This window comes from Salvelinus fontinalis, chromosome 27, assembly GCF_029448725.1.
Source record: "Salvelinus fontinalis isolate EN_2023a chromosome 27, ASM2944872v1, whole genome shotgun sequence".
Taxonomy (NCBI): Eukaryota; Metazoa; Chordata; class Actinopteri; order Salmoniformes; family Salmonidae; genus Salvelinus; species Salvelinus fontinalis.
In genome coordinates this window covers 11,868,844-11,892,840 of record NC_074691.1, presented here as the reverse complement: position 1 = coordinate 11,892,840, position 23,997 = coordinate 11,868,844, and the positions used below count along the sequence as shown (strand labels likewise).

General features: G+C 43.0%; 1 protein-coding gene across 6 annotated transcripts in view; it reads right to left on the bottom strand.

The window, feature by feature from the left end:
* Positions 1-23,997, bottom strand: part of LOC129825045 (A-kinase anchor protein 7-like) — a 57,025-nt gene that overhangs the window by 22,833 nt on the left and 10,195 nt on the right. The gene's annotated exons all lie outside the window — the stretch shown is intronic.

Below are 23,997 nucleotides of genomic sequence, written 5' to 3'. Positions count from 1 at the left end.
GGACATAGCAATTTATTTCCCTAGCCACATCTGCAGCCCTCATGCCTCCTTGCAGCATGCCTAAGGTAGGTTCACACAGACGAGCAGGGACCCTGGGCATCTTTCTTTTGGTGTTCTTCAGATTCCGTAGAAAGGCCTCTTTAGTGTCCTAAGTTTTCATAACTGTGACCTTAGTGTCTTAACGACCGTTCCACAGGTGCATGTTCATTAATTGTTTATGAACAAGCATGGGGGAAAAGTGTTTAAACCCTTTACAATGAAGATCTGTGAAGTTATTTCGATTTTTACGACTTATTCTTGAAAGACAGGGTCCTGAAAAAGGACGTTTCTTTTTTTGCTGAGTTTATTTAACTGTACTAGAATGCTTAAAAAGGCCGCAAATGTTTTAAAATATCGGTCAAAAATATCATATCGGTGCATCCCTGCTGCTTACCAATACGGGCCCCTACTACTACAACATCACAGCATTACTATTGACTGTCCTGCCACGTCCAGACCAGTGGTGGAAAAAGTACCCAATTGTCATACTTGAGTAAAAGTACAGATACCTTAATAGACTCAAGTAAAAAAGTCACCTAGTAAAATCCTACTTCAGTAAGTCTAAAAGTATCTGGTTTTAAATATACTTAAGTATCAAAAGTAAATGAAATTGCTAAAATATAATTGAGTATCAAAAATAAAAGTATACAGTACCAATCAAAAGTTGACACACCTACTCAATCTAGGTTCTTTATTTTTACTATTTTCTACATTGCAGAATAATAGCGAAGACGTCAAAACTTTGAAAAAACACATATAGAATCATGTAGTAACAAAAAAGGTCTTAAACAAATCAAAAGATTATTCAAAGTAGCCACCCTTTGCCTTGATGACAGCTTTGCACACTCTTGGCATTCTCTCAACCAGCTTCATGAGGAATGCTTTCCCAACAGCATTTCAAATAACAGGTGTGCCTTGTTTGAAAGAAATTCCAAAAATTTACTTTTTTCTTAATGCGTTTTAGGGATTCAGTTGTGTTGTAACAAGGTAAGGTTGGTATACAGAAGATAATCCTATTTAGTAAAAGACCAAGTCGCTATTATGGCAAGAAAAGCTCAAATAAGCAAAGAGAAACAAGACAAGAAGGTCAGTCAATCTGTAAATGTCGCAAAAACAATCAAGCGCTAATGATGAAACTGGCTCTCATGAAGACCGCCACAGGAAAGGAAGACCCAGAGTTACCTCTGCTTCAGAGGATAAGTTCATTAGAGTTAAGAAGAAGAGACTTGCTTAGGCCAAGAAACATGAGCAATGGACATTAGACCGGTGGAAATCTGTCCAAATTTGAGATTTTTGGCTCCAACCGCCGTGTCTTTGTGAGACGCAGAGTAGGTGAACGAATGATCTCTGCATGTGTGGTTCCCACCGTGAAGCATGGAGGAGGAAGTGTGATGGTGCTTTGCTGGTGACACTGTCTGTGATTTAATTAGAATTCAAGGCACACTTAACCAGCATGGCTACCACAGCATTCTACAACAATACACCATCCCACCTGGTTTGCGCTTAGTGGGACTATCATTTGTTCTTCAACAGGACAATGACCCAACACACCTCCAGGCTGTGTAAGGGCTATTTGACCAAGGAGAGTGATGTAGTGCTGCATCAGATTACCTGGCCTCCACAATCACCCGACCTCAACCCAATTGACATGGTTGGGGATGATTTGGACCGCAGAGCGAAGGAAAAGCAGCCAACAAGTGTGGGAACTCATTCAAGACTGTTGGAAAAGCATTTTAGATTTCTACAACTTGATTGGTCCACCTGTGGTAAATTCAAATGATTGGACATGATTTGGAAAGGCACACATCTGTCTATATAAGGTCCCACAGTTGACAGTGCATGTCAGAGAAAAAACCATGCCATGTGGTTGAAGGAATTGTCCGTAGAGCTCTGAAACAGGATTGTGTCAAGGCACAGATTTGGGGAAGGGTACCAAAACATTTCTGCAGCATTGAAGGTCCCCAAGAACACAGTAGCCTCCATCATTCTTAAATGGAAGAAGTTTGGAACCACCAAGACTGTTCCTAGAGCTGACCACCAGGCCAAACTGAGCAATTGTTGCTCTCGAGTGAAGCAGTGTTCTAAGACACTGCATCTCAGTGCAAGAGGCGTCACTGCAGCACCTGTTTCGAATCCAGGCTGCATCACATCCGGTCATGAATGGGAGTCCCACAGGGCGGCGCACAATTGGCCCAGCGTCGTCCAGGTTTGGCTGTCATTGTAAATAAGAATTTGTTCTTAACTGACTAGCCTAGTTAAATAAATAAAAAATATATATACAATCTGGGGAGAAGTGCCTTGGACAGGGAAGTGACCAAGAACCCGATGGTCACTCTGACAGAACTCCATAATTCCTCTGTGGAGATGGGAGAACCTTCCAGAGGGACAACCATCTCTTCAGCACTCCACCAATCAGGCCTTTATGGTTGAGTGGCCAGACGGAAGCCACTCTTCAGTAAAAGGCACATGACAGCCCGCTTGGAGTTTGCCAAATGGCACCTAAAGACTCTCAGACCATGAGAAACAAGATAGTCTGGTCTGATGAAACAAAGATTGAACTCTTTGGCCTGAATGTCAAGCGTCACATCTGAAGGAAACCTGGCACCATCCCTACGGTGAAGCATGGTGATGGCAGCATCATGCTGTGGGGATGTTTTTCAGCGGCAGGGACTGGGAGACTAGTCAATATAGAGGGAAAGATTAACGGAGCAAAGCACAGAAAGATCCTTGATGAAAACCTGCTCCAGAGAGCTCAAGACCTCAGACTGGGGCAATGGTTCACCTTCCAACAGGACAATGACCCTAAGCACACAGGCAAGACAACGCAGGAGTGGCTTCGAGACAAGTCTCTGGATGTTCTTGAGTGGCCCAGCCAGAGCCCGGACTTGAACCCGATCGAACATCTTTGGAGAGACCTAAAAAAAGCTGTTCAGCGACACTCCCCATCCAACCTGACATAACTTGAGAGGATCTGCAGAGAAGAATGGGAGAAACTCCCCAAATACAGCTGTGCCAAGCTTGTAGCGTCATACCCAAGAAGACTTGAGGCTGTAATCACTGCCAAAGGTGCTTCAACAAAAGTACTGAGTAAAGGGTCTGAATACTTATGTAAATGTGATTTCAGTATTTTTTACAATTTTTATACATTTTCCAAAATGTCGAAAACCCTTTTTATGCTTTGTCATTATGGGGTATTGTGTCTAGATTGATGAGGAAGAAAAACAATTTCATCCATTTTAGAATAAGGCTGTAACGTAACAAAATGTGGAAAAAGAAAGTGAATACTTTCAGAATGCAAGCATTCGCGTGCATAGATAGATTACTTGTTAGATATTACTGCATGGTCTGAACTAGAAGCACAAGTATTTCGGTACACTCGCATTAACATCTGCTAACCATGTGTATGTGACAAATACAATTTGATCTTGTGAATCGCCCATAAGTTAGGAAAAATAGAGATATGACTTTTAGGCCATATCGCCCAGCCCTAGTTTGAAAGGAACGTTTTCTGGAAGCTGTGCGGCGCCATTTCCCCCTCACATCGCTAGCACCCTAGCAATTCACGTTGTAGACAATGAGCTTCAGCCCCTCGCCATTTGATTGACAGCTAGCAAGATTCACACACAGCAGTGTGATAGAGAGAGCAATGACGTGGTGCACATATCTGCAACGTAGTACACAATTTTTAGGGAACGCTTTTGGCTCGTGAGCGCTAATTATATAACTACTGGCTAAAAATGATACATAAGTACTGGAGAATAAAACATTTATAAAATCATACTTGGCATCACAGTATCGATATAAAATAGGAAAAAATGATGTTGCAATACACTACTGTATGATTTCCCCCCCATCCATATTTCTTTCTGGTTTTGAAGATGAAAGTACCAATACTATCCCTCCCCTAGCTCATTGTGAACATCCAGTCATGTGTTTTTGTACCCTGTAATTTTTGTCAATTTCCATTGAGGCACAGCAATTGGCACGTTCGAGCACCACAAATTGGGATTGGGAGGATTATAGCAGCAGTCAGTTTAACAGTGTGTACATTGGGGTCTGTGTCCACAAGTGTGTGTGTGTGTGTGGTGTGTGTGTGTGCCTATCTGTGCCTGCACGTGTGTGTTTTTTAGAGTAGCAGCTGTGTGAGTACCACTGCTAATGGGGGCTGGAGACTGTTGGCCCGCTTACACAGCTTAGGACAAATGTTGCTGTGTGTGGTCCTTCAATGGCTTGTTACAATGCCATCACACATCCCTAACGGCCAGACTGGGGTTTCATACAGCCTTAGAAGGATTGGCCACAACTCATCACAATTTTGAGCCAATCAGTTGTGTTGTGACAAGATAGTGGGGGTATACAGAAGATAGCCCTATTTGGTAAAAGACCAAGTCCATATTATCTCAATGAAGGTCAGTCAATACGGAAAATTTCAAGAACTCTGAATGTTTCTTCAAGTGCAGTCGCAAAAACCATCAAGCGCTATGATGAAACTGGCTCTCATGAGGACCGCCACAAGAAAGGAAGACCCAGAGTTACCTCTGTTGCAGAGGATAAGTTCATTACAGTTACCAGCCTCAGAAATTTCAGCCTAAAATAAATGCTTCATAGAGTTCAAGTAACAGACAGTCTCCAATGAACAGTTGATGTTGAGATGTGTGTGAATCAGGCCTTCATGGTCAAATTGCTGCAAAAAAACACTACTCAAGGACACCAATAAGATAAAGAGACTTGCTTGGGCCAAGAAACACGAGCAATGGACATTAGACCGGTGGAAATCTATCCTTTGGTCTGATGAGTCCAAATTTGAGATTTTAGGTTCCAACCGCCTTGTCTTTCTGAGACGCGGTATGGGTGAACGGATGATCTCCGTATTTGTATTTCCCACTGTAAAGCATGGAGAAAGAGGTGTTATGGTGTGGGGGTGCTTTGCTGGTGACACTGTTTAGAATTAAAAGGCACACTTAACCAGCATGTCTACCACAGCATTCTGCAGCGATACACCATCCCATCTGGTTTGCGCTTAGTGGGACTATCATTTGTTTTTCCAACAGGACAATGACCCAACACACCTTCAGGCTCTGTAAGGGCTATTTGACCAATAAGTAGACTGATGGAGTGCTGCATCAGATTACCTGGCCTCCACAATCACCCGACCTCAAGCCAATTGAGATGGTTTTGGATGAGTCATACCACAGAGTGAAGGAAAAGCAGCCAACAAGTGCTCAGCATATGTGGGAACTCCTTCAAGACGGTTGGAAAAGCATTCCAGGTGAAGCTGGTTGAGAGAATGCCAAGAGTGTGCAATTTTTTTTTGCCAGAACCATGCACATCCACTAATAACGAACAAACTTCTGGCATTATAGAACATTAACACAGCTCTTATAAACAATCTTTCAAGCACAAACCCACGTGTCAGTGAGTAGCTAGGTAAACTTTATATTTAAAGTCTAGCCAACTTGGATCTATTTGCTTGCTTGCTAACAAGGTAGAAAGAACCGTTGAACTGTTATGAAACATCCGTCTCCAACTGTTTGAACAACATAGCCTATTCACTTTGTTTAGATATTGAAACCAAGTGGCCTACCTGGATAAGATGATGCTTATTTCTCAGAGTGAGAACAGGTTGCCAATTCGTAACATGAATGCGTATTTTTATGCTCATTGCACATTTATAAAACACAGACTAGACAGCTAGCACATGGCGGTCTGTGGCTAAAATGCTTCTAGCGGTACGGCAATGCTGCATGCGACAAACTGATCATTATTTTTCAACTATCATGTTCATTGATACTCTCGTTTCAGTAGGGTCTGCTCTGTTCAAACTTTTGGGAGTTGAGACTTAAAAATATTATCATTAGAAAGGCTAAGTTCTAGTCTATTACAGTAAAATAATGTCTCTTAGCATTTGTGTCCATATTACAGATTATGTTGGACCAAACCTCAAATGCAAATAGAGAGTTTAAACTGCTCGTTGTCAGAGAGGAGTAAATTATCTTTCGTCCGTGTTGTTGTGAGTGGCAGGGGAGGGGCTTGGTGTCTGTGTGTGAGTGGGAAGGTGCACAGTACAGAAGGAGCAAAGGAGATGAGACCAAAAAGACATAGAATTCTCATAAAACACAAAAAAATAAACCTCAAATCTTTTTTTATTTTAATTTTACCCCCTTTTTCTCCCCAATTTCGTGGTATCCAATTGTTAGTAGTTACTATCTTGCCTCATCGCTACAAATCCCGTACGGGCTCGGGAGAGACAAAGGTCGAAAGCCATGCGTCCTCCGAAACACAACCTAGCCGCAATGCTTCTTAACACAGCGCGCATCCAACCCGGAAGCTAGCCGCACCAATGTGTCAGAGGAAACACCGTGCACCTGGCGACCTTGGTTAGCGCGCACTGCACCCGGCCCGCCACAGGAGTCGCTGGTGCGTGATGAGACAAGGATATCCCTACCGGTTAGGCCAATTGTGCGTCGCCCCACGGACCTCCCGGTCATGGCCGGCTGCGACAGAGCCTGGGCGCGAACCCAGAGTCTCTGGCGGCACAGCTAGCGCTGCAGTGCACTAGACCACTGCGCCACCCGGGAGGCAAACCTCAATTCTTGGAACATCAAATTAGTTCGATATATTGCCCAGCACCATTTCAAACTTGGGATTTCGTGGATAATTGAGGTAAGACAGTAATTCTGCTCATAGACTATGGATGTACGAACTACACATTGACACGTCTAGCCCCATGCGGGAGGTTTAAAAAAAATACATAGTAATCGCCAAAGTTCCGGAACATGTCTTTAAGAGCGAGGCAGCTGCAAGACATGAACAGTGGCATCGCTCAAAAATAAGATTGCTCTCAACATGGCTGAGCGGTCTTAAATAGGGTTTGCAAAATTCCAGGATTGGACGATTCCAGATATCCTGCTTATTCCCTCCTGATTCCGTGAATCCTCCAACCGGGATTTCGGGAAATCCAGGGAATTGATTGAAAGTTCAAGAAATTTTGCTACCATATTGTTTTTAAAATATCGGATTTCCTCCGATCGATACCGCTGCCTCCACGGTCCACACCGGCAACACACAATCCGAGTAAACTTAAAAAGGAACAAAAAGGTCAATATTGGTTTTCAGACTCTTGATGAACACACAGACTGAGCTGAGCCTCTAGTGACTCAGACAGCGGGCCCTACCCAGTACCTTGGACTTGGGGATGACTTTATATTTGTATGAAGGTCAGCTGTGCTCACCGTGAAGCAGTAAAAGTGGTCACGAGGCAGGTCAGCACACAGATAAGCAGCTGCACACTAAAGATAACAAGGCCTTTCCCATCACCCTTCTGGATATGACCGCTGCCATCACTCACTACACTAGATGTATGTTTCCAGTTGCTACCCAAGGCGTAATCATCCAAAGGTAAAATATCAGCAGGCCAAGCCTAGCAGATATATCACACAAACTGTTGTTACACCCACTCAAAGTCAAGACCATTATCATTTCAAGACACTTTGGAATATATAAACCTCAATTTACAGTGTATAAAGAAATCTGTTTGAAATGCCAGGCATAGGATTTAGGTAGCACAATTCATATTACGACAATATATTTGTACAAATACAATGTAATGATGCCTCCAACCTCATGAGTAAGAGGACTGTCCAATAGGCCTAAGGTAAGTGGTGAAATCATTCTGTATATCCTAGAAATAGTTCAGCAGGACAGCTCAAATGCTTTTCCCTCTCGTTTGAGGCCTGAAGGAATTGAGCATGTGCAAACCCAACTGTTGATCCTCTTACATACTACACAAAAAAACAACACTGGCTTTCTCTACAGCACCAATGTGCTACAGAAATGTCCAGCTCACACATTCCTTGTAAATGTGTTCTGCAGCTGCAGGCAGAGGAGACAGAACATCTTTAGAACCCACCAGTAGAACGCTCCTATCTCCGCGCTCAACCACACTTACCTACCTCCCTACCGCCGCTGACAGAACAGAGAAGTAGGCTAGCTACCACATGTCCATTTTCCATTAGCTCAACCCAACATGGCATGCTGAGATGAAATCTAAAGAAAAAAAACACACACTGCTGCACATTCTTATGGCAAAGGCCATCTATAATATGACCCATAGAGGAAAACATTTGAGGATTATCCCAAGTTCCCAACTCTTATATTTGAACAGTGATGTCAGCCAGGATAATGTGAAACAGTCTCCTCCAGGATGAAATGTCTACTTTTTTATCCAGTTGGGGAAGCAAAATAGGTCCAGAAATAGGTGCCTTCTGAGTCTGACTGTGACCTAGTTTTAACGGTGATGTGGCGAGTTACAGGGACACTAGTCTGTCTGAGAGCATTGTCACCATTTTAAAGACGCCAAAGCTCGATTTAAAAAAAAGGACGCGCAAGATTATTATTAATCTACTGCTACACTGGTGAACAAATAAAATAATCAAACATTTTTCAGAGTGACCTTTGGCTGAGGGTAGCATTGAGAAAGGGAAAATCCAGTGAGGATTACATGACGTTACTTGCTTATCCTGCTCTTCCCAGCTGCCACAGAGGAGTTGGTGAATTATGATCAGCACCACGGTGGATTACTAAACAATTCACAGATTCTACATTCCTATATGGAACGCAGAGGAATAGGAGGATTATGTAAATATATTTATTTAAAAACAATCTGATATGGAACACAGAGGAATAGAAGGAGGAATCTGTAAATATCCGATTTTTTATATTTTTTATAAAAAAGCAATACCAGGATGCATCATTCCAAAGCAGAAACACTGAAAATAATGTAGGCCTAGCTAGCCTATATCTAAAGGCAAATGCATTACTAATAGTGTCATGGCTGAAAATGACATTTTTCTTCTTAATCTGGCAGTGAACTCCCCTGGAGCAGCCTCTCATTCCATAGATACAACAGTAATGAAATCAGTGCATGACAACTCAGCCCCCCAGCCATCACAGACCGATGAGCAACACAGATGACATGGAACACATGGTGGCACTGCCATCTCAGGCTGGGAAAGTTCCATAATAGGGCTGAAGAAGATTTACAAACGTCATATTTCTGAACTGACATTTTGCTCAGCATAAATTTACAACGGCATTAGTCAAACATGACTCTCTACACTTCTCAGAGACTCTAGAGAGGCATAATTCCCATGGGAATTTACAAGTGCAGTACATTTCATAACTGTAAAGGAAGAATCTACCCTAGTTCTTTCCCCTCTTTATAACTACAGTCAGGTAAGCGTCCCTATTAAGTCTACGTACCCATCAAGCCCACTTCAATCTTTGGATTCAAAGTCAAAAATATTATAATAAGTAAACATTTCTGCTGTTTAATGTTTCAACCAATCCAGAACAGTTTTTATTCTAAGCCAATCAGATGTTTTATTATTATTGACAGTTGTTTAAGTTCCCACTTCTGGCCAATTTCAAAGCTCCTATTGAGCCCAGTATGCTCCTATTAAGCCCCGTATGCGCCTATTGAGCCCCGTATGCGCCTATTGAGCCCAGTGTGCGCCTATTGAGCCCAGTGTGCGCCTATTGAGCCCAGTGTGCGCCTATTGAGCCCAGTGTGCGCCTATTGAGCCCAGTGTGCGCCTATTGAGCCCAGTGTGCGCCTATTGAGCCCAGTGTGCTCCTATTGAGCCCAGTGTGCTCCTATTGAGCCCAGTGTGCTCCTATTGAGCCCAGTGTGCTCCTATTGAGCCCAGTGTGCTCCTATTGAGCCCAGTGTGCTCCTATTGAGCCCAGTGTGCTCCTATTGAGCCCAGTGTACTCCTATTGAGCCCAGTGGGGCCCAGTGTGCTTATATTGAGCCCAGTATGCTCCTATTAAGCCCCGCATGCTCCTATTAAGCCCAGTATGCTCCTATTAAGTCCAGTATGCTCCTATTAAGCCCCGTATGCTCCTATTAAGCCCAGTATGCTCCTATTAAGCCCAGTATGCTACTATTAAGCCCAGTATGCTCCTATTAAGCCCAGTATGCTCCTATTAAAGCCCAGTATGCTCCTATTAAAGCCCAGTTTGCTCCTATTAAAGCCCAGTTTGCATTGAAACACATGGGGATGTGTTGATATCACTAATATTCAGTGAACATGAGCATAAATATATGTTATTTTGTTCAGATTTAAGTTGATTAAAAACACACAAACTACATTTATGTATATTCTGCATCTAGCCATGGTGCCTTTACGCAGATTAGAAACCATTTGGAACAATTAGAAACCTCTGTAGTCTCTCCAAGATGTTTGGAGTGGACAGGTAGTAGTCGATGCAGAGAGAAAAGAAGAAAAGCCCTCAACCCTGGTTTCGGGGATAGAAGACCAACAAGTGGTTGATTAAAATGCAAACAAATGAGGGACAAGAAGATGACTAATGGGCGACTGACTACTCATGAACTTTTGGGTGGGGGCATTGTCATATTGTTGTCTTTCATTCATAGGCAATTCAGTTTTTTGTTCCACCACCTGTACCTTTTTAATTCAGAGTAGAGTGGGAGATTTGAAACTGTCTTCAGACAGGCTTTAGAAAGACAAGTGGAACTAATTAACAACAATAGCAGTACAGAAAATGTGATAATTCATTGAAAGTTGTGTGTTATGGTCTTTGTTTCATGGCTTCTTATCCACAGAGGGCCAGTGTGGGTGTAGGGTGGTGTTCTAACCAAGCAGTAACACACCTGATTCAACTAATCATGTCTTGATTGAAGTCTATGATTAGTTGAATGAAGTGTGTACTGGTTGACAAGAACAAATGCCTAAGTCCACATTGATCTCTGTGGATACGATTGGACAGCCCCCAGTTATGAGTGCTACTTTCATGATAAATAGTAATGATCAGTTTATTTTAATAACTTTAGGGGAGATTTATATCAGCTAATTTTACATAACAAATGTCAGTTTGTAAGTTTTGCACATTTGGAAAATAATTTAAATTGATAATTTAAGATGTGGGCTTATTTAGAGCACATTCTGTACCCATTATGCCCAGTGTGGATTTCACATATTTTATCAAATATTTTTGTCTTATTAAATGTCTTTGTAATAAAAGGCATACAACTTCACATAAGAGAGTCATCTTTCATTTTATCTCTACTTTTCTTACAGAAATTAGGGCAGTATATGTTAGAAATGGCTAAACTTAGATTTGGGTGGACTTAGCAGGTAAACTTAACCAATTCATAAAAGATTCAGCGACTGGTTGGTCGGACAGCTCTGACAGTCAAGCATAAAAATGCATAAAAATATATTCAACCCAGGACTCCCACTGTTAGAGGACCTCCGATAGAAACACATGCAGTAGACCTAAAGTAATGTACTGCTGGGCTAGATCAAACTCGCATGGAAAAGGAGCAGACATTACAGTAGCAACACCAGGCAGGACAAGAGGCCCCCTGAGATGATTCTGCATCGGCGATGAGGGTGACAACATGACAAGGTCACAAACACTGAGCCCAGACAGAGACAGACAGAGGCAGGGGGAAAGAGAGCAAAAGAGAGAGAGAGAAAGAGCGATAGAGGAAGGGAGGGAGACGGTAAAGGAGGAGAAAGAGAGCAAGTGAGAAATCCATACTCATCATTCATGCATTCAACTTGATTTTCTGTAAAAACATCATGACATTTAGATATCCTAAAATCTATTTCCTAATGAATACAGAACATTCTCCCCCAGACAGAAATAACTAAATTATTAAAAAGCAGAGTGATTCTATCATCTATAATATGAAAGGAACCAGCCTAAAGCATCCTTGGCAGTTGGCCTAAAACAGATTCACAACCCAGTCACACTATCAAATCTAAGTCACACACACACCAGTTTTCCCAGAGTTGCCACATGGGTTAACCTCTTGCCCAACCTTAGAGGGTATGGCAACAGTGTTTTTGATATCGAGCGGTGGTGTCGGCTCCTTGTCATGGGCTTCACAGCTGGCTGCTTGTGTGAGGTGAGAGGGACCCCTCAGTGTGCTGTGTCCCGTCTGTGACACCACAGTGTGACTCAGTCAGGGGAGGAGAGCCAGTCAGGAGCCATCCCATCACAGGGCCAGCTCAGTAGCTCATGGTCCCCACAGGACAGGGCCTGACACACTCTTCCTCCTGTCCCCCTCCTACCTCATCCTCCCCTCCCCCTTCTGCTTTCCCCATCCTGCTCCTCCTCCCTCTTTATCCCCCTCCTCCTGCATTACACCTTCCTCATGGAAGACTGCTTTATTTTATCAATAAGTGTCACATTGCATGCATAAGTGTCAGACAGCGGTATGCAAGTGCTTTGAAATGTGTATGTCCCACGTACGTGAGACCTTAGAAGGCTTAGCTTACATGTCTATCATGTGTTCGTTTAAAAAAATTCATGCAACATTTGTTATGTCTAAATGTTAACCACCGATATGAGTCAGACATGACAGGAATCTTCAATGAATCTTCAGTGTATATCCTGCCATATGTATTACTTACAAGTACCAGGTAGAGCAGAAGCATCTTGTTAAACTAAATTACATATGGGAGCAGAGATCAGAGGGCTGGAGAGAGACCCCCGGCCTGCCTGCTCCCAATGCCAACTACGCACATCTAGTGGATGCTCCCAATGCCAACTACGCACATCTAGTGGATGCTCCCAATGCCAACTACGCACATCTAGTGGATGCTCCCAATGCCAACTACGCACATCTAGTGGATGCTCCCAATGCCAACTACGCACATCTAGTGGATGCTCCCAATGCCAACTACGCACATCTAGTGGATGCTCCCAATGCCAACTACGCACATCTAGTGGATGCTCCCAATGCCAACTACGCACATCTAGTGGATGCTCCCTATGTGAGCTTGCCCAGCTCGCCTGGCACTGCTGCCCAGCCATAGCTTCATCATGAGCCCAGAGGCAGCTGACAGAGAAGAATATAGATGGACTTGTGAACTCACACCAATGTTTATGTTCACTACAACCCAAATTCTATCTTTATCATAATATCACTGAGAGTCACTATCATTTTCATTGTGAGTGTGTGTTTATGGATTGTTTTAAAAAGAGAAATTGGCCATGGAGCCGAGCATTGGGTGGGATCTATTTCTGTCATGTATAACCAACACATACTCCTTTCACATCCTCCTGAATCAACACCCTTCTTCCACTCTGTCGCCTGCTTGCTGACAGTTTCCTGATCCAGTTGGAGTCCTCCCAGACCAACCCTGAGCGCCTGGCTAATTAACATCACATTTCTATTGGAACCATGTTGCCCTCAACCTGATGCCTTAGACCTGTACCAAAAGCTCTGTGGACCAACTCATTACAGAGGATGAAAAAGATCTTGGCTAAAGCCCTACCACTTTCTTCTCATGTTTCGTGGTCAACCATATATACAGTGGGGTTGGGAATTATTGGATCCCTTGATAAAGATAAGCAAAAAATACTTTCTAAAACAAGGAAGCAAAACAGCCCCATAACATCAATGATCCACCACCAACAAGTCCATTGTCAGTACCACCAATTTCACAGGCTGTTTGACAGTAATCTGAAGCAAGATGTCTGTTTGTTCAGTATGCGAGGGAGGCTTTCAGACAAACAAACACCACACACGTCGTCACGACAAACCAAGCCATAGGAGAGCACTGTGGAGACGGTCAGTGCACATGAATTAGGCTGCCCCGTTCCCTGTTCCCACAACTCTTTATCCCCCTCTTCTCACCACTTCAGCTCTCAGTGTGTGGGCTAATCATTTCCCAGCATACGGGTGAGCTCACGCGGACAACCCATCTCCCTCACTGTGGGTGCATTAGCCTTTTGCCAAGCTTGTTTGTCAGACCTTCATCACTAAGCTACAGCAGACAGAGCTATCTCCTCTCTCCCAACGATTCATACAATTAAATTAGCAGACCTGCTTGCATGGAATGAGCCTTTTATGTTATGGCTGCAGTGTTCATCACGACCACAAGGTGTCTACTGGGCAGCACAGAACCAGATAATACAGGCACATGCTGGTTACAGTGCATTTTGTAAATCTATTCTGGATTACTGGCTTTAGTAGAAACATAATCAAAAATTCCAGAAATTGATGGAGGCCAAAAGTAAACATATTCATGGACTTTCAAACAATTAGGCTAATTAGAAAAAGGTCTGTTCTGCTGTTTACTCAGTTAAGAGGCTGTGAGAATAGAACAACATAAAAGTGAACAGTTGCCAAGGACACATCCTGAAGTGATTTATTCATCCAGAAAATAAAACAAGCTGGGAATCAGAACAAACAAAACAGGCACTAAAAGCCATTCAGAGAGGAAGAAAGAGATGACAGCAATTAGGAGCGTCTATTGATGGTCAGAACAAACCTCTGGGGAATATCAAGGCACATCTGAACAACAAGAATCTTAAACCTCCTAGTGTTAGTCCCTGGGTAAAAAGTGGACCAGATAACTTGGAGGAAATGCATTGCCTTCACCGACAATTACCTTATAAATAAGATTTAACTCCCTCTGCTGGTAAAATATGAACACAGCAACGCACTCTAATTCCATTCAGTAATATCCAAGGCGTTTGCAAATAAAATCTAAGCTAATAAACAATTATATCCCTTGCTACATTACATTAACTGGTTATGGGAGTTTGAGAGAAATAGGTTAATTAATCGCAGTACAATTACAATAACTATTATATTATCTTGTTAACAGCGGTGTAAAAGTACCTCAGTAAAAATACTTTAAAGTACTATTTAAGTAGTATCTGTACTTTACTATTTATATTTTTGCCAACTTTTACTTCACTACATTCCTAAATAAAACCATGTACTATTTACACCATACATTATCACTGACGCCCAAAAGTACTCATTACATTTTGACAGGAAAATGGTCCAATTCACACACACCAAGAGAACATCCCTGGTCATCCCTACTGCCTCTGATCTGGCAGACTCATTAAACACAAATGCTTTGTTTGTAAATTATGTCGGAGTGTTGTAGTGTGCCCCTGGCTATCCGTAATAAAATAAAATAATTGTGCCGTCTGGTGTGCCTAATATAAGAAATTTGAAATTATTTATACTTTTAGGTTTACTTTTTATACTTAAGTATATTTGAGCAATTCCGTTTACTTTTGATACTTAATTATATTTAAAACCAAATAACTTCAAACTTTTACTCAAGTAGTATTTTAAGGGTGATATTCACTTTTACTTGAATCATTTTCTATTAAGGCATCTTTACTTTCACTCAAGTATGACAACTGGGTACTCTTTCCACCACTACTTGTTAAGACTATCCTGTATCTTGTTAAACTTTCCCTCAGGTTCAGTTTTCCTCCCAAGTTCTGGAGTAAATCAACTTATGTGCATAATTCATATGATATTGAAGTTGTACAGGCTACAGTACAGTAGATCTGAAGAGAAAAACGTTTTTCTTCGCTCCTTGAATTCTACAGTAAATTATGTTGTAATATATATTACTACTTTCTAATTTTGGCACTTATTGAGCATTGTATGGTGCAGTACCAGTATTGCCACTAGAGGCCGCCACTCACTAGTTCTAATGTTGTGGTTGCTTCTTCTATGGTGGGCTCGCGTTATGTGGCAGTTGAGAGACGTTTGCCAAGTGAGTCAACAACATAAATACATTTCTTATCTTAATTTTTGAAGGTCTTGGATCCCTTTCTTCAACTCCACCACACTATATGTGTAACATTTTTGCGAGCTAGCCAGGAGAAGATTCTACAAGCAAGTAAAAGGTAGAACCACCTCCTAAGAGACAAACCTAGGATCAACTTAACAGTAGAGAAAGCGCCAGAACAACATCAATACAAAAGAAGGTCAAATTTAGAACATAAATGAAGTGAGTGCCTTCCTACACCAACTGGAACAGCCTCAACTCATTGTAGTGTGCAACTATTTGAAATGTGTTGGTCCTGCTGAAGGAGGTTAGTCAAATAAAACCAGATAGTCTTATCCGGGTGATTGAAAAGGAATTAAATGACATTGAGGACAGAGAATGTGAGTAGCTGAGAGACGTCCTCTTATCCATGCAAGAAATGAGAGGAGTAGAGAGAAACAGGTAGAATAGTCCCTGATCACAGCCGCCTCGCTGACCTCGAGACAAATTATGTCGTATTACAGAGAGTCCAGGAGGAATAGTGCAGAGCCTTGGAGGAAGAGATCAGATGCCTCCGTGAGATGGCCACACCCCCCAGGCATGGAAGAGAAGTACAGACCACACCACACCTCAGCACCACTGATAACACCACATCATACCCCAGTACCTGAGGTCACTCTACGGATAGATGGGAATTTAGGAGAAGGGGGACAGAGACAACCTGTCATACACCAGTGGGTTGATGCTGTTTATACTAAAAATCTTCCTAAAGGGGAATTATAAAGAAGAGAGCTTATCTGACATATCACAAACTAATGAATGTGTCACAGAGTCAGCCCATCCTCTTCCGAGTCGAGCTGAAGGAGAAGCTACTGTGGAAGTCCACAGACAGGGATGAGGAGGACTACAGCCACGACCTGATCCAGCGAAAGTTCCTCCGTGCCATCGAAACTGGACTTCTAAGTGATGCCAAGGATGAGTGAGCCACCACCACAGTCATAGAGAGGTTACATCCAGGGTCCACATACCACATCCGAAACCCACCAGCTCATAGAAGACCTGAGGTCCGACGTCTGGGAGATGAGGAAGGTTTTCCTGGCAGCAATGGAGGCCACCACAGGGAGGAAGGTGCACTACTCAGCCATTACCAGGGGAAAGATACACCTCTCATTCAGCCCAGAGGGGAAGATCTACCACACAGACCAGCCAGAGACCACGGGGATGTGCGGTGTGTCAAGAGGCACACACAGGTGAGCAGTGCTACCACTTTCTGCTGCGGTGAGGAATGGGATGCTGAGAAAGGATCAACAGTAGCTCCAGATCACGTGTCCCACCTAGAGCCAGACTCCCCAACCACAAGATACACACAGCACCAGCACAAAAAACAGCAACGACAACAGCAACCAGGTAGACTAAACACACCACTCACCACTAAAAGCCACAACAACAGCTCCAATCCCGAGTCTATGTGAACTATGTGGTGACACGGCACAAAACACAGCTCATCAATCTGATTGGAAGGCAATGTCTAGTCAGCTGCAAGCTTGATGACATCACAGTAGAGGCCCTGTGGGACAACAGAGCTCAAGCTAGCATCATCAACGAAGCCTGGAGGAAGAAACACCTCCCCCACACCACCCTCCGAACCATTGAAGAGCTGTTGGGGCCCGGAACACTGACGGGACTAGCAGCCTATCAGACTGAAATCCCTAGATGGAGGTACAGTTCAAACTGAGCAGCGAGAGAGACAATGGGAGCCATCACAGCTCCCATCCTCATGTCAGACAACCCAGGTGGGGCAGAGAACCACATTTTTGGATTCAACGTTATCGAGGAGGTGGTGAAGGCCCGCAGCACCGGTCACAACACAGACACCATTCAAACAGTAAGTGCTGCATTCGCTCTCACAGCCAAGACTGCACAGATGGTGTTGAAGCTCATCCTGGTGAAAACAGGCTGCAGGAGGATCTTCTTGTCTGCCAACAAAGTCATAACCATCCGTTTACCTGCGCATGTAGGAGCCAAGTTCAAAGGCCAAGAGATATTATTCACACCCAGTGAACTACACCTCTCCCCACAGCTTGGAAGTGACTGAGGGGCTGGTGAAGACTAAAACACTTGGGAAGAAAGCCTTTGTCACTATTCCCATCGCGAACACCACCAACAACCACCCCATCGCACTCAACCAGTGCATAATCCTAGGCCATCTCCTGACAGTGAAAACTGTGTTTCCTGTCGCCGCTGACACCCAAGCCAAGTGTTTTATTGTCAACCTAGCCCCAGTGAGTCCAGAACAGCAGAGAGAGAGAAACAGCAACAAAGTGGAAAGCAACAGACCAAATTGGAACCCTCCAGTCAATGTGGACCACCTGACAGAGGAAGAGCAAGAGAGATGTTGCATAAAGCCTTTGCATATGATGTTGACATCGGTTGTATCCCATCTCTGGACATGCACATCACCCTGAAAGACCCTACACCAGTGCAGAAGACTTACATCTCCAAGCTGAGGTAAAATAGTATCTCCAGGACCTGCTAAACAAAGGTTAGGTAACCCAGTCAAGGTTACCATACTCCTCCCCAGTGGTGTGTGTGAGGAAGAAGGATAGAAGCCTGAGGGTCTGCTATGACTACAGGGAGCTCAACAACAAATCTGTTCCTGATCAACACCCAATCACCAGAATCCAAGACATGCTCAACTCACTGAGTGGCAGCTCATGGTTCTCCGTCCTCGACCAGGGAAAGGCCTACCATCAAGGGTCCCTAGATCCTGAAAGCCATCCACTGACAGTTTTCATCACACCTTGGGGTCTACTTCAGTGGGTCAGGATACCTTTTGGCCTCAGCTCAGCTCTTGCAGAGTTACAGAGAAGCATGGAAGAATGTCTATCCGGCCTCAGACACGCCATCTGCCAGCCCTACTTGGATGACAACCTGGTCCACCTGTTAAGTTCTCCACGGAAGAGTAAAATCTTCAGGAATAACGTCAGGTTCTTGGGGAAGATGGTGAGTGGAGATGGATACACGATGGACCCCAAAGACAACTCCCCAGTAAAACCCTACAAGAGAGGAAATCAGACAGTGGGAGAATTGAGAAAAATACTGGACTTCCTCTGCTACTACAGGCCAAACATCTCAGACTTCTCCAAAGTAGCCAAGCCACTGTATGCCCTACTAGCCACCCCGGACACTCCACAGAAACACATTCTAGCCTCAGGAAAAGGAGAAAGAGCACAAAGAACAACATCCAAAAGCCTTCACATACTCCCATCAACTGGAACTCTGACCAACAGGAAATCCTAAACAAGCTGATAGGTGGTGCGGAGGGGCAATCTATTCTAGGTTATCAAGACATGACACAACCCTTCATACAGCTGCTTCACAAGATGGACTGGGAGCTGTCCTCTATCAGCGACAAGGGGAAAGGATGGATGTCGTACGGCTCACGGACATTGACACCACCAGATAAGTTCTTAGCTCTTTCAGGGACTACTTCTACCATGCCCCTTCCTTCGTAGTCTACACAGACAACAACCAACTTATGTTCTCACCACAGCCAAGCTGAACGCAGCTGGGTTGCAGAAAATAATTTGAGAACCAGCTGCTCACAAGGTTAAATGAACTGAGTGGAGTACGTGGATCCCACACCACCCCTTATCACCCTGAAGGGAACGGTTAGGTCGAGAGGTTCAACAAGACGCTGCTCGGAATGTTGAGAACCCTGACTGAAGAGACAAATACGGACTGGAAAACTTCACTTCACAAGGTAGTGCATGTCTACAATTGCACATGCTCAGACGTTCTATCTTCTGTTTGGAAGGTCCCCAAGGCTCTGCATCGACCTGCGATTCAACCTCAAAGTCAATGGCGGAAAAGGAGTCTACCAGGACTACATCACAAACTAGCAGGAGAGAATGAAAGAAGCATACAACATCGCTGAAAAAGAAGCCACGAAAGGGTCTGAGAGAAAAGTAATTACGACAGGAAGGTCCATGGTCAGGAGCTACAACCCGGAGACAGTCCTTGTGAAAAACCTGTCTGAAAGAGGAGGGCCAGGCAAACTAAGGTTGTACTGGGAGGATCAAGTCCATATAGTCCTCCTTCAAATGGAAACACCCCAAGAGTCCGGTGTATGAGGTGAAACGAGATAATGGACGAGGAGGAAAAATAGTGTTCCACAGAAAACTCCTGCCCTGTGACCGCCTTCCTTTGGAGAAAAACGAGGAGACCACATGCCCAGGTACAAACACATCAAAGACAAGACCCAAAACCCCCTCCCATAGACCCAAACAAACAGGCAGAGCAGAACTCTGACAGTGACTCCGATGACTATGAACTGAAATATGCCCTGCCCAGTCGCCACAGATCCAACACTGGAGTGTTCCCCTGCCCACTTGCCCTCTACACACCACATGTCCCCTTGCACATCACATTCCCCCTACAATGCACCACATTCTCCCCGACACATGGAGAGGTCTGTTTGAAGGAAACCGGTTGAGGAGTGTGGGGCCAGAGTGTAAGGACACAGTGGGTGAGCAGATGCCAAGTCTTAGTAGCCCTGAAGACTTACCATCTTCATCCCACGAAGAGACTGACATCAGCCCAGAATACTGACATACAGTGCTTTAGGTGAACCGTCAGTGATTGACAGAGACATTAATATGGTGGACGTTCAGATTATGCCCCAGCGTTCATTCTCTAAAGCACTCCCAACACTCTGGAGACCCTGGTAATATGGTTATTGTATGTGTTTGATATGAACTTTGAACTCTGACAAGAACTGCCAGTATACTCTTAAGCTTCACTGAAGAGGAACATGAGAGTCTGACGTGTGTAGCCTATGTAAACTGAATGTGATTTTGATGGACGAAAATATATTGGTTTAGTAAGGAAGATGAGGTATGGTTACCTTAAACTTCTACATTTGTATTCGTATTTATTATGGATCCCCATGAGCTCTTCCTGGGGTCCAGCAAAAGTAAGGCAGTATATAATTTTTTTAATTTTTGTATTATTTTATTTTATTTTAAAAACATCACATTCACAAATCTCACAACACACGGTGTGCCCTCAGGCCCCTACTCCACCACTACAGTACAAAATCCATGTTATCGTGTTTGTGTGTGTGTGTATGCATATGTTTTAAAAAATCTAATTTTACTGCTTGCATCAGTTCCTTGATGTGGAATAGAGTTCCATGTAGTCATGGCTCTATGTAGTACTGTGCACCTCCCATAGTCTGTTCTGGACTTGATGAATGTGAAGAGACCTCGTGGCATGTTTTGTGGGGTATGCATGGTTGTCCGAGCTGTGTGCCAGTAGTTCAAACAGACAGCTCGGTGCATTCCACATGTCAATACCTCTCATAAATACAAGTAGTGATGAAGTCAATCTCTTCTACACTTTGAGCCAGGAGAGATTGGCATTCATATTATTAATATTAGCTATCTGTATACATCCAAGGGCCAGCCGTGCTGCCCTGTTCTGAGCCAATTGCAATTTTCCGAAGTCCCTTTTTCTGGCACCTGACCACACAACTGAATAGTAGTCCAGGTACGACAAAACTAGGGCCCGTAGAACCTGCCTTGTTAATAGTGCTGTTAAGAAGGTAGAGCAGTGCTTTATTATAGACAGACTTCTCCCAATCTTAGCTACTGTTGTATCAATATGTTTTGACCATGACAGTTTACAATCCAGGGTCACTCCAAGCAGTTTAGTCACCTCAACTTTCTCAATTTCCACATTATTTATTGCAAGATTTAGTTGAGGTTTAGGGTTTAGTGAATGATTTGAACCAAATACAATGCTTTAAGTTTTAGAAAGATTTAGAACTAACTTATTCCTTGAAACCCACTCTGAAACTAACTGCAGCTCTTTGTTAGGTGTTTCAGTCATTTCAGTAGCTGACATTTTTACATTTTAGTCATTTAGCAGACGCTCTTATCCAGAGCGACTTACAGTAGAGTGCATACATTTTATTACATTTCATTACATTTTTTACATATTGAGACAAGGATATCCCTACCGGCCAAACCCTCCCTAACCCGGACGACGCTATGCCAATTGTGCGTCGCCCCACGGACCTCCCGGTTGCGGCCGGCTGCGACAGAGCCTGGGCGCGAACCCAGAGACTCTGGTGGCGCAGCTAGCTCTGCGATGCAGTGCCCTAGACCACTGCGCCACCCGGGAGACGTGTATAGTGTTGAGTCATCCACATACATAGCCACACTGGCTTTACTTAGTGGCATGGCATGTCATCAGTAAATACTTTTTTTTAAAGTAAGGGGCATAGACAGCTGCCCTGGGGAATTCTTGATTCTACCTGGCTTTTGTTGTTCTTCCAGCAGCAGACTATGATCGATGTCAAAAGCCGCACTGAAGTCTAACAAAACATCTCACAAACTTGAAAAAAAGTGCTGTGCTTGTTAAATGTCCTTCCCTATAAGCATGCTGAAAAGTTTGTTGTCAATTTGTTTACTGTAAAATAGCATTGTATCTGGTCAAACACCATTTTTTCCACAAGGTTACTAAGGTTGGCTTACAGGCTGATTGGTAGGCTAATTTGAGCCAGTAAAAGAAGATTTACTATTCTTAGGTAGAGGAATTACTTTTGCTTCCTTTCAAGAGCTTGGGGCTACACACTTTCTAGTAGGCTTAATTTGAAAATGTCAAATAGGAGTGGCAATATCATCCGCTATTATCCTCAGTAATTTTCCATCCAAGTTGTCAGACCCCGGTGGCTTGTCATTGTTGATAGACAACAATTTTTTCACCTCTTCCCCACTCACTTTACAAAATTCAAAATTACAATGCTTGTCTTTTATAATTTGGTTAGATATACTGGGATGTGTAATGTCAGCATTTTGTTGCTGGCATGTCATGCCTAAGTTTGCCACTGAAAAAAATCCTTAAAGTAGTTGGCAATATCAGTTGGTTTTGTGATGAATGACCCATCTGACTCAATGAATGACGGAGCCGAGTTTGCATTTTTCCCCAAAATATCATTGAAGGTGCTCCAAAGCTTTTTACTATCATTCTTTATGTCATTTAACTTTGTTTCATAGTGTAGTTTCTTCTTTGTATTCAGTTTAGGTCACATGATTTCTCAATTTGTAATACATTTTTCAATCGGTTGTGCAGCTGGACTTATTTGCCATTCCTTTTACCTCATCCCTCTCAACCATACAATTGTTAAATTCCTCATCAATCCAAGGGAATTTAACCATTTAAGTCATTTTCTTAATGGCTGCATGCTTATTAGTAACTGGAATGAGTAATTTCATAAATTAGTCAAGTGCAGTGTCTGTTTGCTCCTCATTACACACCACAGAGCAACATATATTCTTTACATCAAAAGCATAGTATGACCTCTTATACACTATATTAGGCCCAGCCTTTGGAACTTTGGTTTTCCTAGATATGGCTACTATATTGTGATCACTACATCCGATGGATCTGGATACTGCTCTCAAACACATTTTGAAAAGCAGTATCAGAATTAGTAAAGATGTGATCAATACATGTTGATGATTTCATTCCTGTGCTGTTTGTAACGACCCTGGTAGGTTGACTGATAACCTGAACCAGGTTGCAGGCACTGGTTACAATTTGAAGCTTTTTCTTGAGTGGGCAGCTAAATGGAAATATGCACAAGTCTTTTGGATAATGTGCCAAATATGTGGGTCCATTCCCTTTCAAGTGTTTAATGATATTCCAGGAGATACAGACTTACGTTTTAGTGTTGAACATCTGGAGACATTTTACATTTTTAAGTAGGGGAGGGTGAAATATGACTATTTATCCATTTTGGCAAGTATTGAGCAATTATTGTGCAGTACCAGTATGGCCACTCTTGTTTTAATGTTGTGGTTGCTTCTTCTATAGTGGGCTCGCGCTGTGGCAGTTGAGAGTAGTTTGCCAAGCGAGTCAATAGCAAGACAGAGGCACCAACATAAAATACATACATTTCCTTTAGTTTGAAGGTAAGCGAGTGGCAAAGCCACTATTTAAAAGAGTAATGTTTCCATAGTATGTTTGTTATATTGTTATGGAGCATTTATGTTTTAATGAACTTGTGAAAGTCTGCTAGATAATTTAGCCGTAGCAACACTAGCAATCTAGCAAAACAAATGTAACTAGAGAATGCATTTGATTTATTATATTGTCATGTTGATGACTGTATAATTATATATTGTATTTTGATATATACTGAACAAAAATATAAACACAACATGTAAAGTGTTGGTCCCATGTTTTATGAGCTGAAATAAATGATCCCAGAAATGTTACATATACACAAAAAGCTTTTCTCTCAAATGTTTTGCACAAATGTGCTTACCCAGTAAGTGAGCATTTACCCCTTTGCCAAGATAATCCATCCATCTGACAGGTGTGGCAT